At 38.6% G+C, this 12,218-nt stretch overlaps 1 protein-coding gene across 19 annotated transcripts in view; it reads left to right on the top strand.

The window, feature by feature from the left end:
• ATP8A1 (ATPase phospholipid transporting 8A1) overlaps window positions 1-12,218 on the top strand; it is a 253,309-nt gene that overhangs the window by 4,018 nt on the left and 237,073 nt on the right. For 7 of the 19 annotated variants that reach the window (XM_084971841.1, XM_084971839.1, XM_084971849.1 and 4 more), the window contains exon 2: window positions 8,033-8,079. The exons of the other annotated variants lie outside the window; for them this stretch is intronic. The gene's annotated coding sequence lies outside the window, so the exon portion shown is untranslated. The remainder of the gene's footprint in view (window positions 1-8,032; window positions 8,080-12,218) is intronic. 19 annotated transcript variants of the gene reach the window in all.

Here is a 12,218-nt window from a genome sequence, read left to right as displayed (position 1 = left end):
TCAGTTAGACATATATACACATTCATTCTTTTTCAGATTCTTTTCCCACATAGTCAGCCAACATTAGGTAGAGTTCCCTGTGCTATACAGCCAATCCCCATTGGCCAGTCATTCCATATACCTCAGTGTGCATATGCCAGTCCCAAACACCCCATCCATCCCTTCTCCCCACCACCTGTCCCCTTTGGTGACCATACGTTGGTTTTCAAAGTCTGTGAATCTATTTCTGTTCTGCAAGTAAGTTCACTTGTATCCTTTTTTAGATTCCACATATAAGTGATATCATATGTATCTTTCACTGTCTGACTGTATTTCATTCTTTTTTATGTCTGACTCTTATAGGCTCAACTCCCAAGTAGCATTAGAATAGGCTCTTTTTTTTTTTTTTTTTCTTGAAGTGATTTTGATTAGCTTTCTGTTCCCTGCATCCAGATTGGCCAGATGCATGGCTGTTCTGTGCACAAGTTATTTACAACTGAATGGAAGAGAAGAGGACTTCCATGAAATAAGAAATACGTAATCTAAAAGGGGATGTTATTAATTAAACATATGTTTGTTATAGGTCACAAAGAGCTGAGATCAGGACATAAGAACACCAGGACTGTAGAGCAAACATGCGATGGAGGAATGATTTGCAGTGAGAGCACATGCAGTGCTTCATCTGCATCACCAGGTGTATTCATGTTAGATTCAGCTTCTAAATCGGTAGGGCTGAAGAGGCATTGCTGACAAGCTCACAGGGAATGCTGGACGACACTGGCCTGCAGGACACAGACTGCGTTCCAAGGTTCTAAGTTATTGCCACCTATTTCCGTAGTCAGGAGGGTTGAAGGTAGAGAGTAGCCAATTGAAAGAGTGCTGAACATGAACATGGCTTATTTGAGAGTTCTTAAGGAAATTGGCCAGGAGCAGAGGGAAACTTGGAAAGAATAGGACGCAAATTTGGATAAGTAAATACTTCTAGATTCAGACCATTTTAAATGTCAACATGAGTCACTTGGATATTGAACTGAGCCTTTGAAAAGGATCTCAGAGTTCGTCTAATCTAATTTCTCATTCAGGCGTAAGGCCAATGTATAATATCTCTAACAGGGCCAGTTAGGAGCCAAGTCAATATAGGGGAGTGACATCCCCAAAGAAGTGTCTTAGAAGGATAAGTCTTGAAATGTGTTCGGTGGTTTGGAGGTAGATAGACTCTATTGTTTAAAAAAAAATAAAATCGGAGTTCCCACTGTGGCTCAGAGGTAATGAACTGGACTAATATCCATGAGGATGCAGGTTCGATCCCTGGCCTCACTCAGTGGATTAAGGATCCTGCGTTGCTGTGGCTGTGGTGTAGGCCGACAGCCGCGGTTCTGATTTCACCCCTACCCTGGCAACTTCCTTACGCCGTGGGTGCAGTGCTAAAAAAAAAAAAAAGAAAAGAAAGAAAAGAAAAAAAAGCCTTAAAATAAAAAATCCAGGATTAGTATTGGAGTGGAGCAATGAGACTGAGAAGGAAGAAATTAGAGATATTTCTCAGTAAATCATTAACTTCTTCAGATATCTATTGACCTCACACAGGTACCATTCCAGGTTTTTGGGATACATCAGTGAAGAAACAGAATAGAAAAAGCCCTGCCCTGGAGGTGCTAACATTCTAGTGAGGCAAGAGACAAAGCAAATACAACAATTAGGAAACTATAGAATGTGTGTAGTGAGTGCAATGGGAAAACATAAAGAGAAAGTAAGATGTATAATGTTGGTGGATGAAATGCAATTTTAAATAACTTGGTTAGGCTAGCCTTTATTGAAAAGTGGATGTAGAGGAAGTGAAGGAGTTAGCTTGGTGGGAATCTGGGGGAAGAACGTTCCAGACAGGAGAGTCTGGAGTGTTCAAGGAATACGGAAGTGGGATAGCAGGAAATGAGGTCACAAAGGTTGCATCATAGGAAATAGTGGCGTAGTGAATATCCCGCAGGAGACAGATTCAAATAAAAGGAGATTCTCCAGCAGTAATTTCAAGTTCTAAAGTTTACGGGAGCCTGGGTATCTCATTAAAACTGCAGTTTCCTGGGCTGCCTCATGAAGATGCTCTTCAGTAGATCTGCTGTGGGACCACACTGCTAATGACCTGCCGAGAATATTCTGGTGCAGGGGAAACACAATGTAAAGAACTCCACTTTACAGTCTTGAACCTGATTGACTGAGAAAATTTATTAAAAGATAAGGACATTGAAAAAGAGAGTCAATACAACAAGAGAAGATAGATTCAATTTGAAGTAATTTGGGGACATTCAAATGGATAGGTTTTGAGGATGCCTAGAAATTTGGAGGTTAGATGTGGAGAAAATCAAATAGGAATGTTAAGTTCAGAGATAATAGTCGAAACACCAATCGTTGATAAATTTGCTAGAAAGCAAGCCTAGATCAAGCAGAAGGCTAAGAATTGTTGGTCTCTTCTTTTCCACTCCAGCTAAATCAACTGGTTCTCAGACTACAGCCTTACGAATGCGAGAAACAGGGACTGAAATAATAGCGGTTAACACAAAATAGAGTCTTTCTCGCTCTTGTAAAACTAATGGAGGTAGGCAGTCCAGGTCAGCTATGCCCACGACATAAAGTTATAAGGGACATGGGCTCGTTATGCTTTTCTGCTGCTTCTTGAGTGTATAATTTCCATAAAGTCATAAGCTGGTTGCTGGGGTTCCAGCCATTGTGTAGGAGTTCCAAGTAGGAAAAGAAGGGAAGGGTGTGAGACCAAAAGGTTTCCTTGGAAGTACCACACAAAGACTAATGTTTATTTTGCACTGGCTCCCATCTGCAAGGGAAGCGGGGAAGTAGAGTTTTCTACCTTGCATATGACTCCATGTTTTATGATTAAAAGAAAAAGGAAAATGACCATTGAGTAGGCACTGACAGGCAGAGTCACCATTAGATTATGACCACTTCTTTTATTCTTGCTTGAATAAAAGAAGTATTCTAGAGCTCATAACTTGCAACATAATGGGAGTTCCCCTGGTGGCTCAGTGGTAACGAACCTGACTAGTTTCCATGAGGACACAGGTTCAATCCCTGGCCCTGCTCAGGGGGTTAAGGAACCGGCATTACGTGGCCAGCAGCTGCGGCTCAGATTCGACCCCTAGCCTGGGAACTTCCATATGCTGCAGATGATGCCCATAAGAAAAAAAAAAAATGATAGGTATTTAAAAAAGTTACAACATATAATGACCATTAAGTTATTCAAAACTGAAAGAAATGCACACAAAACCCCACATACTTATCTCATGGTTTGTTTCTTCTTCCGCTGAGTATTATGATTCTAAAATGTAAGACATCCAAAACACGTGCCAAGTGATAAATGTAGTCGTCCCAGGGATTTTTTCCCTGAACTGGTTCGTGTAAATCCCACCTTTAAAATGTTTGTAATTAGAAAGAATACTGTATTTCATTTGTTTAAAAGATAATAAAAGAAGCATTATCGTTTCTGTAAGAATTGTTAAAAGGAAAATTTCAGGAGGCTATTTCATTTGTCCAGGTAAAAGATGACTAAGATCCTTTGTTCCTCTAACAAGCATGTATTCTGCACCTCTGTGTGCCAGCTAATGGGGTGGTAGGACAGAAAGATGTACCGAATGAAGGATGCCCCCAGAGGACCCCTCAGAGTGAGTTACAGACTATACCTGACATGCACTATTTCACAGAGAGGGCGTGTAAGCATAGTGATGATTCATGTCATCAGGTTTTAAGAATTCCCAATACTCGTCACTTTGCTTAGAGTAATCAAGTGCAGATATTAAGTGTGGCAGAATTATTTTAGGTTTTCCAGTCTATAGCACGTAATTCTTTTTGTTGTTGTTGTTCATGATATTTCAACAACAAATGAGAACTGAATCATGTGCCTACCTTACAGCCAGAGGAAAGTTTGCACAGATTGGAGTACACCTTTGAAGTTCCTGAAATGTTTGCTGCCTGGGTCTCTATGCACATAGTTTCTCATTGGAATGTGAATGCTGTATAAGCAACAATTTCATTCTTCACTCCTCATGGGAACTCATATATTTCAATGCTCTTATCCTCAAGGTAGTAAGGTCCCTAAAGGCAGGGATTTGTTTTGTTTTGTTTTGTTTTGTTTACCAATATACTGAGGGTATTGCCTGGGGCATGGTAGGAGTTCACTTTGAATTAAAGGAATCTTATGACCTTGAGATTAGATGACCTAGAGATGCCTTATAATCAGACTTACGTAATACCCTTCTACTAGAAACAGAGCACCACAAAGAGAACAATTTGTGTGTGTGTGTGATCTGTTCACTGCTGTGCTATGCTCTGCACGTACAGTGTTGCCTACCATATAGTCTCCCTCTATGTCAGATGAATGAAAAACCGCGCTCTGTTTTTAATAGAAGAGCTTAATTTTGTTCTCTTGATTGCAGAAGTAACACCTGCTCATTGGAAAAAACTTACACTGCAAAAAGGTGTTAAGAGGACAATAAAAATCACCCCAAACTATGCCATCCAACTATAACCATTTAATATACATGTTAACTTTTGATATATATCCATTACGGCTGTTTTCCGGGAGAATTTTTTGTTAAGAAAAATCAGGTCGTACTCTATATTATTTTCTTCCCTGCTTAGTATTTCATGAACATCCTTGCCTATCAAATACAGTTTATATAAACTCCATGAAGGATAAGGTTTTTAATTTTTTTTTAGTGTTACTGGGATATAATTGATCCATAATTGCATTAGTTTAAAGTGTACAACATGATCTGATATTTGTATATACACTATTGCAAAATGATTACCAATGTTTAGTTAATATTTATCACCTCATATAGTTACAGATGTTTTTCCTAGTGATAAGAATCTTTAAAATCTACTCCTAGTGACTTCAAATAATACAATACAGTCTTGTTAACCATGGTCACCATGCTGCACATTACATCTTCAGAACTATTTATCTTATAACTGGAAGTTTGTACCTTTGACCACCTTCCCCCATGGGAAGGGATTTTTATCTACTGTCACTGCTTGTGTCCTCAGTGCCTAGAGTGCTACCTGGCACTTAGTATAGGGCCCCAGTAGATATTTGTTGAATCCCTAGATCATGAATTTTATGGCCGCTTAGCCTTGTACCTGTTATTGTATAATCATTTACTAAGGAATCCTCTGTAGCCAGGCATATAGGTCATTTCAAGTGTTTGTTTTTTTAAACAAATCACTCTTGAATAAATATCTTTATACACCTTTGTACACTTTTCTGATTATTTCTCTGTAAAAAAAAAAATCTTCGAGAAAGGAGATTTTTGGGGAAAAAGTGTATACTTGTTTATGACTGCAAAAATGCCAGAAAGATTATACCAATTTATATCCCCACTGAAAATGAGCAAAAGTACCTTCTCCTCGACCCCTTCTCCAGCACTGTGTAGTCTTTATCCTTGTGAATATGCAATACAAAAAAAAAAAAAAAAAAAAAAAAAAAAAAACTCTACGTTTACATGGCTGTACTTATAAGCCTGGATGCGTTTTGATTAGTAATTATTTCTGTTTTTTTTTTTTTTTCTGAATTGTTCATTCATTGTATGTTCCTTTATAAAGATTGTCTTATATTGAATTTTAAGAGCTTATCATATGTTAAAGACATTAAGTCTTTTTTCTATTCATAGTTAATCTTTTAACTTTTTTTGGTGTTTTCTCATGTATATAGTCAATTTTTATAAAGTATAATCTTTCAGTTTTTCCTTAAAATTTCTACTTTAATGTGTCATTTCTTATGTCAAGACAATACTTTTCTCTTAGATTCTTCTAGTGCTTTTAGGTTTCACTTTAAACAGTTACATGTATAATCCCTGTGAGATTTATTTTGATGTGAGATGTGAGATATGGGTCTAATTTTATTTTTTCTCAAATTGTTATCCATCTGACATGATAACCATATATTTAATAGTCTATACTTCCCACACTGGTTTGAGGTGCTTCTTTATATACTAAATTTACATACATAATTAAGTCGTGTCTGGAGTCAGTCCCTCTTTCCCTCTTCTCTTCCTCTCTCTCTATTTTGGTCTATCTGTCTGGACCCTAGTATCAAATTCCTTTATTGCAATTAATAAAGAATATCCTTGCCAGAGGAAGCCCAGAAGGACTGCCCCCATACAAGTAATTTAAAAGACTTTCACAGCATGGAGTTCCCATAGTGACTCAGCAGAAACAAATCTGACTAGCATCCATGAGGACACAGGTTCAATCCCTGGCCTTGCTCAGCGGGTTAAAGATCTGGTGCTGCCGTGACCTGTGGTGTAGGTCGCAGATGCAGCTTGGATCTGGTGTTGCTGTGGCTGTGATGTAGGCCAGTGACTACAGCTCTGATTCAACCCCTAGCCTGGGAACCTCCATATGCCATGGATGCGGCCCCGAAAAAAATAAATAAATAAAATAAATAAAAGACCTCCAAAGCACATGTTGCTCTCTTTCTCTCTTGTTCTTTCTCTCTCCCTTTCCACCACCCAGCCTGCCTGTGCCTCTGTGCCTATGTTTTCTCCAGACCTATCTTCTCTCTCTTCTCTCTTTGAATGAACATTTAATTGCCTCACTAAAAAATAAATAAATAAATAAATAAATACATATCCTTATAGCTGTCCTATCACAACTATTTTCTCTCCAATCTTTTTTCTGACCATTTTCATGTTTATTTTTCACTTAAACCAATGAATGCATCACTGAATCAAGTTAATGTGTTGGGATATTGATCAGGATTTCATCAAGTTTATAAGTTTATATTGAGAGAATTGACATCACTTGTATACTAAGTTACTTTAGTTTTTCTCTCCATTGGTTTTGCTTACTGGGGAGAGTTTTATTAAATAAATCATACCTATTTAATGATTTGTTTCTAGACATTTATATTTTATGAAGATATTTTATGGGATCCTTTCTAAAATATATGTTCTTGCTTGGGACTGTTAGCACATGTAAGGTGGAAGCTGTTGATTTTGAAAGTGTCAGTCTGAATTCTTTCATTTTATATAGTTTTTTGGTTAATTTCCATCTTCATAAGTTTTAAAATTATATATCATAAAGCAAAGAATTTTTAAATAAGGCTTTCCAGTAATTAAACTTGACCAGGTATGTTTCGGTTATTTTGTTTTTCAGCAAGATTTGTTCATTTTTATCTGCTGAAGCTTTGTGGACTCCGGTTCCAGCTTACTACTTCTAAGGTTTCACATGGTCTTTACATGATAGCCAACAGATTGCTCCTTTTTATCCTGTCTGCTGGGGCTAGAGGTCACAATTTAGACCAGCTGGGGTTTAGCTAATGTTCCCTTGGAATCTACTTTTATCAGATTCATATCTTAGATCAGCACCAAGAGAAATTAAATGTGAGCCAAAATACTAGACCTATAGGTACTTTTAAATATTCTAGTAGCTGTATTGCATTAAAAAAAGAAATAGTAAAGCTCCTTTTAGTGATATATTTTCTTTAGCCTAATATATCCAACATACTTTTTCATCATGTTATTGATGCAAAAATAATAGTGAAATACTTTGCATTTTTCTTTTAAATTTTCTAAATCTGCTCTATGTCTCGTATTTATAGTACATCTCAATGTAAACTAGTCCTGTTCTGCGTGCCCAGTTGTCACATGTGGCTAGTGGCTACTGTGCTGGATGGCATTGCAATAGGTTATGCTTCTAGCTTGGGCTTGCATGGAAGGACTTAGTAAAGTTTTTCCAGAATGAACATTTTATAAAGGAAATAATGGCTCAAAGTAAGTTTATTAAAAGTACATGTGGAGATATACGTCTCTCCTAAGTAGAGATTGAAGCCTTTTTACTTCCTTCCTTACAACAGAAGGTCTTCTTGAATGCCCTCAGTAAAACCTCACACAATGTGTTTGTGCTTAGATAATACTGCTTTTGACATGGCCCTGCCCTCGTGGCAATTTCGAGCTTTTATATAAGTAAGTTCATCGTGGCATGTTTTGAAACCTGTATTTTTGGTGCCATTAAAAACAATTTTTTTTTTTTTTTCCTGTTCTCTGTCAAGCATTAGAAGAATGAATTGGACCAATACAACCAGCATGATTTTTTGAGGTACCCAGTGTTTTCATCAATATGTTTCTTTGGGCTTTTCTTTCTCTCTTAGTTTCTTTCTTATGATAACCATTAAAATAAATAGCTCAGCCTAATCTTCTCGCTGTAAAGCTAGATTTTGGTGTCATCATCATAAAAAAGAAACGAAAGGGTAATATCACTAATTAGCACCATATTTATTCTGCTATCATTATCCACAGCCTTTTGTTTCTATCCATTCAATTCTTCTTTGTCTTTTAAGCATGGGAAATCACAAATAAAATATTTGAACATAACCCAACAAAAAACTGTTTTTAAATAGATTGGATAAAACCATTCTGCCGTATCTTCCTATTTGTTTTCGTTTAAATGTTAACATGAAATGCGTGTACATAGGATAGTAACTTGGGTAGCATGCTTTTATATCACTTTTGTTAATCTAAGCAGACTAGAGAACTTGGTTTCATGGTCCATTTACACATCGAATAAGCTTCTCCATTTGTTTTGCTTAAGCCATCTTTGAAGGTGAATTGTCTTGATCCATTTGGGATTGTACTTTACAGGACCAAATTATTAGTCAGGTGACAATTTAGGAGGGAGACTCTTGCTGAGAAGGCCAAAGCCAGTCTAGGCTCTGGAGCAGGAAACCACTTTAATGAGCCAGACTTATTTAGAATACAAGATTGACCTTTGTGAGCGAAGCCAGCAAACTGGTTTGCAAGGGTAAATCAGAGATGGTTTGTTCTGACACTAGTTTAAAATAGCTGAGCTTCCGTAATCGGCTTAGGTCCCTGTGGCTAACTCTGGTCTTAAAGTACAGCCAACTGTGCCTAACAGAAATCTCCTCCCAGCATCTGCAGCCCCCTTCTTCCCCTCACCCCTGTGTCATTTAGCCCTGCCCCAGCCCTGAAACCCTTAGCAGGGGGAGACGTTTAAGGAGCTCCAACTTAGCACTTTAAGGTTGTGTCATGAACCTCCTTGTCGCTGTTTCCTTGACCCTGAGTCCTTGTCACAGCAACTCATAGAGTTCCAGAGTTGGGAGCTCTGCCTTGCTCTGAGAGCAGAGACCCTGGTCCCTGACGCCAGCTTGGACTGCAATCTCTGTACTTGTTAGGTGTTCCAGTGCCAAACCCGGCAGCTCTGGCTGCCAAGAGCTCTGAGTATCACTTGCTTTCACTTTCCCCACTGTTGCTCTTGGCCAGCTCATCCAAACTCATTGCCCCATGCTGGAGTTCTGAGTGCACCTGTGACCCATGACCTTTTTCCCAGATCCCTTGCTTTGCCACCATATTGTCATCCTAAAGGGCTGTGGCTAGTTGAGCCTTTCCAATCCTCCTCTAGTCTGTGTCACTCTACTTTTATTTTTAAACCCGGGCTATGTCCTCTCTGTAACCTAAGAAATGAAGCATTTCTCTCTCTATAGATTTTACTCAAATTTGATGTGCTGCTTTATACCTTATGTTTCAGTTGGTTCAGTCCACCATTGATGCAAGAATGGTTGTGATGAATGTGCTGTGCTCAGGTGGACTCACTCAACTCTCATAACTTTTTCTTTCACAGCTGTGAGTAGGGTTAGAGAAATAACATGCAGCAGAATGACTCCGCCCTCTTTAATGCAAAGGGTGTCCAGTGAGGTCAGGGCAGGGGAGGGCTTATGCGATGTAGACAGTTTTACACTCATGCCATGGGCCTCAGTGGTACACAACCCTGGCTACATGGTAAACCAAATGGGGATTGTTTAAACGGTACTGATGCCTGGACCCATCCCAGGCCAGTGGAATCCATCTGGTCCCTTAGGCCTGTGGACCAAGCACTGATGTTGTATCTTCCAGGTAATTCTGATACAAAGCAGTGTTGAAAGGCACTGTGTAGATCCTTGAATTTCCTTGCTTGCAGAGAGGAGGGAGAATAAACTGTGTAAAGTCACGTAGATTACCAGCCAAGAAACCAAGAACATATGGATATTTTGGGGGTAAATTTTTGTCTGCTGCCCACTTACTTAATGGGTCTAACTACATTTCTCTAAATTTCTCCTTTCAGAAATGATAACATTTGTATGGTGATACTCAGTTATTTGATTTTGAAAACTGTCTTTAAAATTCTGAATTAATGATTCAATTCAGTACAACCGAATGAAGTGTAGTAAACAGTTTATTTTTAGCTAGTGCTGTACCTACACTGGGAATTTGATGAACATGCTCCTTTGCAGTGTCATTTCTAGTTTTTGCTAACCTTCCTTTAAGTATGTTGTCGTAATTAATCTCTTTACTTATCCTATATTTGTATCTTACATATGTACAGTTATTTGCACCTGGAAGAAATACCTTAACTTGGTAAGAGTCTCTGGAACGTCTGTGGTTACTTTATTTTCAAGGGGTTTATTTTCTTTAGTTTACAGTGTCAATAGGTCTTTTACAGGCTAATGGAGAGAAAACAAAAATGTAACTGCAAGTCCCAATTTACCTGCCTTCCTTGGTTGCTGAGATGAAGCTCATTTTGAAACTCTTAATTTAGCCAATGTTAGGCTCTTGGTTTTTGTTTTTTGCTTTTTTTGTTTGTTTGTTTGTTTTCGTCTTTTTGCCTTTTCTAGGGCCACTCCTGTGGCATATGGAGGTTCCCAGGCTAGGGGTCTAATCAGAGCTACAGCTGCCGGCCTATGCCAGAGCCACAGCAACGCCAGATCTGAGTCACGTCTGCAACCTACACCACAGCTCACGGCAATGCTGGATCCCTAATCACTGAGCAAGGCCAGGGATCAAACCCGCAACCTCATGGTTCCTAGTTGGATTCGTTAACCACTGTGCCACGATGGGAACTCTTGTTTTTTTTGTTTTTGTTTTTGTCTGTGTCCATGGCTTACAGAAGTTCCTGGGCCAGGAATTGAACTCATGGCAGTGAAAGCATCAAATTCTAAGCACAGGGCCACCTGGGAACTCCTGTGCTAATGTGATTTCTCCATGGCCTCATGAATGAGTGCTGGAGTCTGGCTTTAGGACGTGATGATGGTTATTTCAAACTCTGAGAATTAGAGAACAAGCTCCACGATACCTTCGATCAAGTAAATTGTGTCCAACCTTTGCGAGATGGTTTTTTATTTTATATTCTCTTCTGTCCTATTGTTTCTGTATTTAGACTTGGCTTTTTTAGGTGATAATGTTACTTGTACTCTGCAGATGGAAATCTTTTCTAAAAAGCCAGAATCGCTGGCTCAGTTTAACCCCAGATGGCTACTTATTCATGTCTTTTTGTTTAAAGTCCAATGAAAGAATCATTACATGAGTTGGCCTTTTATTGACTTCCAAGTGAATATAATTAGCAAAGCAGAAAGAACGTCCTCCTAATTTCCCCAGGTACTCAGTTGAATCTCCCTTGATCTTATTTAGTGACTTCCCCTGTGGAATTTATCCTTATGGCTGATGAGTGAACTACTTCCTAGGTTTTAATTTTAACTAAGTCTGAAGTTGAGTCTGACTCGATAGTTTTCTAAGAAGTCAGACATTTTCCCATATATTCAGCCAGTATTGTCTTTTAAAAAAAAATTCTATTGACACAAGCTAACAGAATCACCATTTTACTCTTTATACTTCATGTGTCTTTAGTCTATTTGGTATCCGACAATTTGACATAGTAACCACTTAAAAAGTACAGTGTATTTGTTGTATGACACAGTAACAGAACTTGAGACTATGAGTTAGTGCTATCCCACTTTCCTCAACATCTTAAACTACTTCCGTATACTCAACTTGAGAGAAAATGAAATAAAGTACGTGGGGCTCCCAATAGGCCTGGAGTGATATCTGACTTTGGGGTCTTCCAAGCTGTGTGGCCTTGGGCAAGTCATATAACCTCTCTGAGACTCCTCTATTCCTTTTGCACAGTGGTAGTAATACCTACCAGTATATCATCTGTCTGTTGGCTAGGGAGTAGACGAAGCCCGGCTGCACATTAGAATCTCCTAAGGAGCTGTAAACTAGCTGATCCTTGAGTTCTGCCCAGAGAGATTCTGATTTCATCTTGGAGGTAGAAGTTGGAATAAAGTAAGATAGTGGCTTGGACTACCAGGTATCAGGGGCAGATGATGAGATGTGATCAGATTCAGGATATAGTTTGGAGATAGATCTAACAAATTTACTGATGGATAGGATGTGGAGTGTTAAAGA

This window comes from Sus scrofa, chromosome 8, assembly GCF_054392235.1.
Source record: "Sus scrofa isolate SSC_HxYL_T2T_F1_AM1 chromosome 8, Sscrofa_HxYL_maternal_Yorkshire_Landrace_v2.0, whole genome shotgun sequence".
In the NCBI taxonomy this organism is placed as follows: domain Eukaryota; kingdom Metazoa; phylum Chordata; class Mammalia; order Artiodactyla; family Suidae; genus Sus; species Sus scrofa.
Note: the sequence above shows the minus strand (reverse complement) of the source record. Positions and strands in the feature narration are given on the sequence as shown.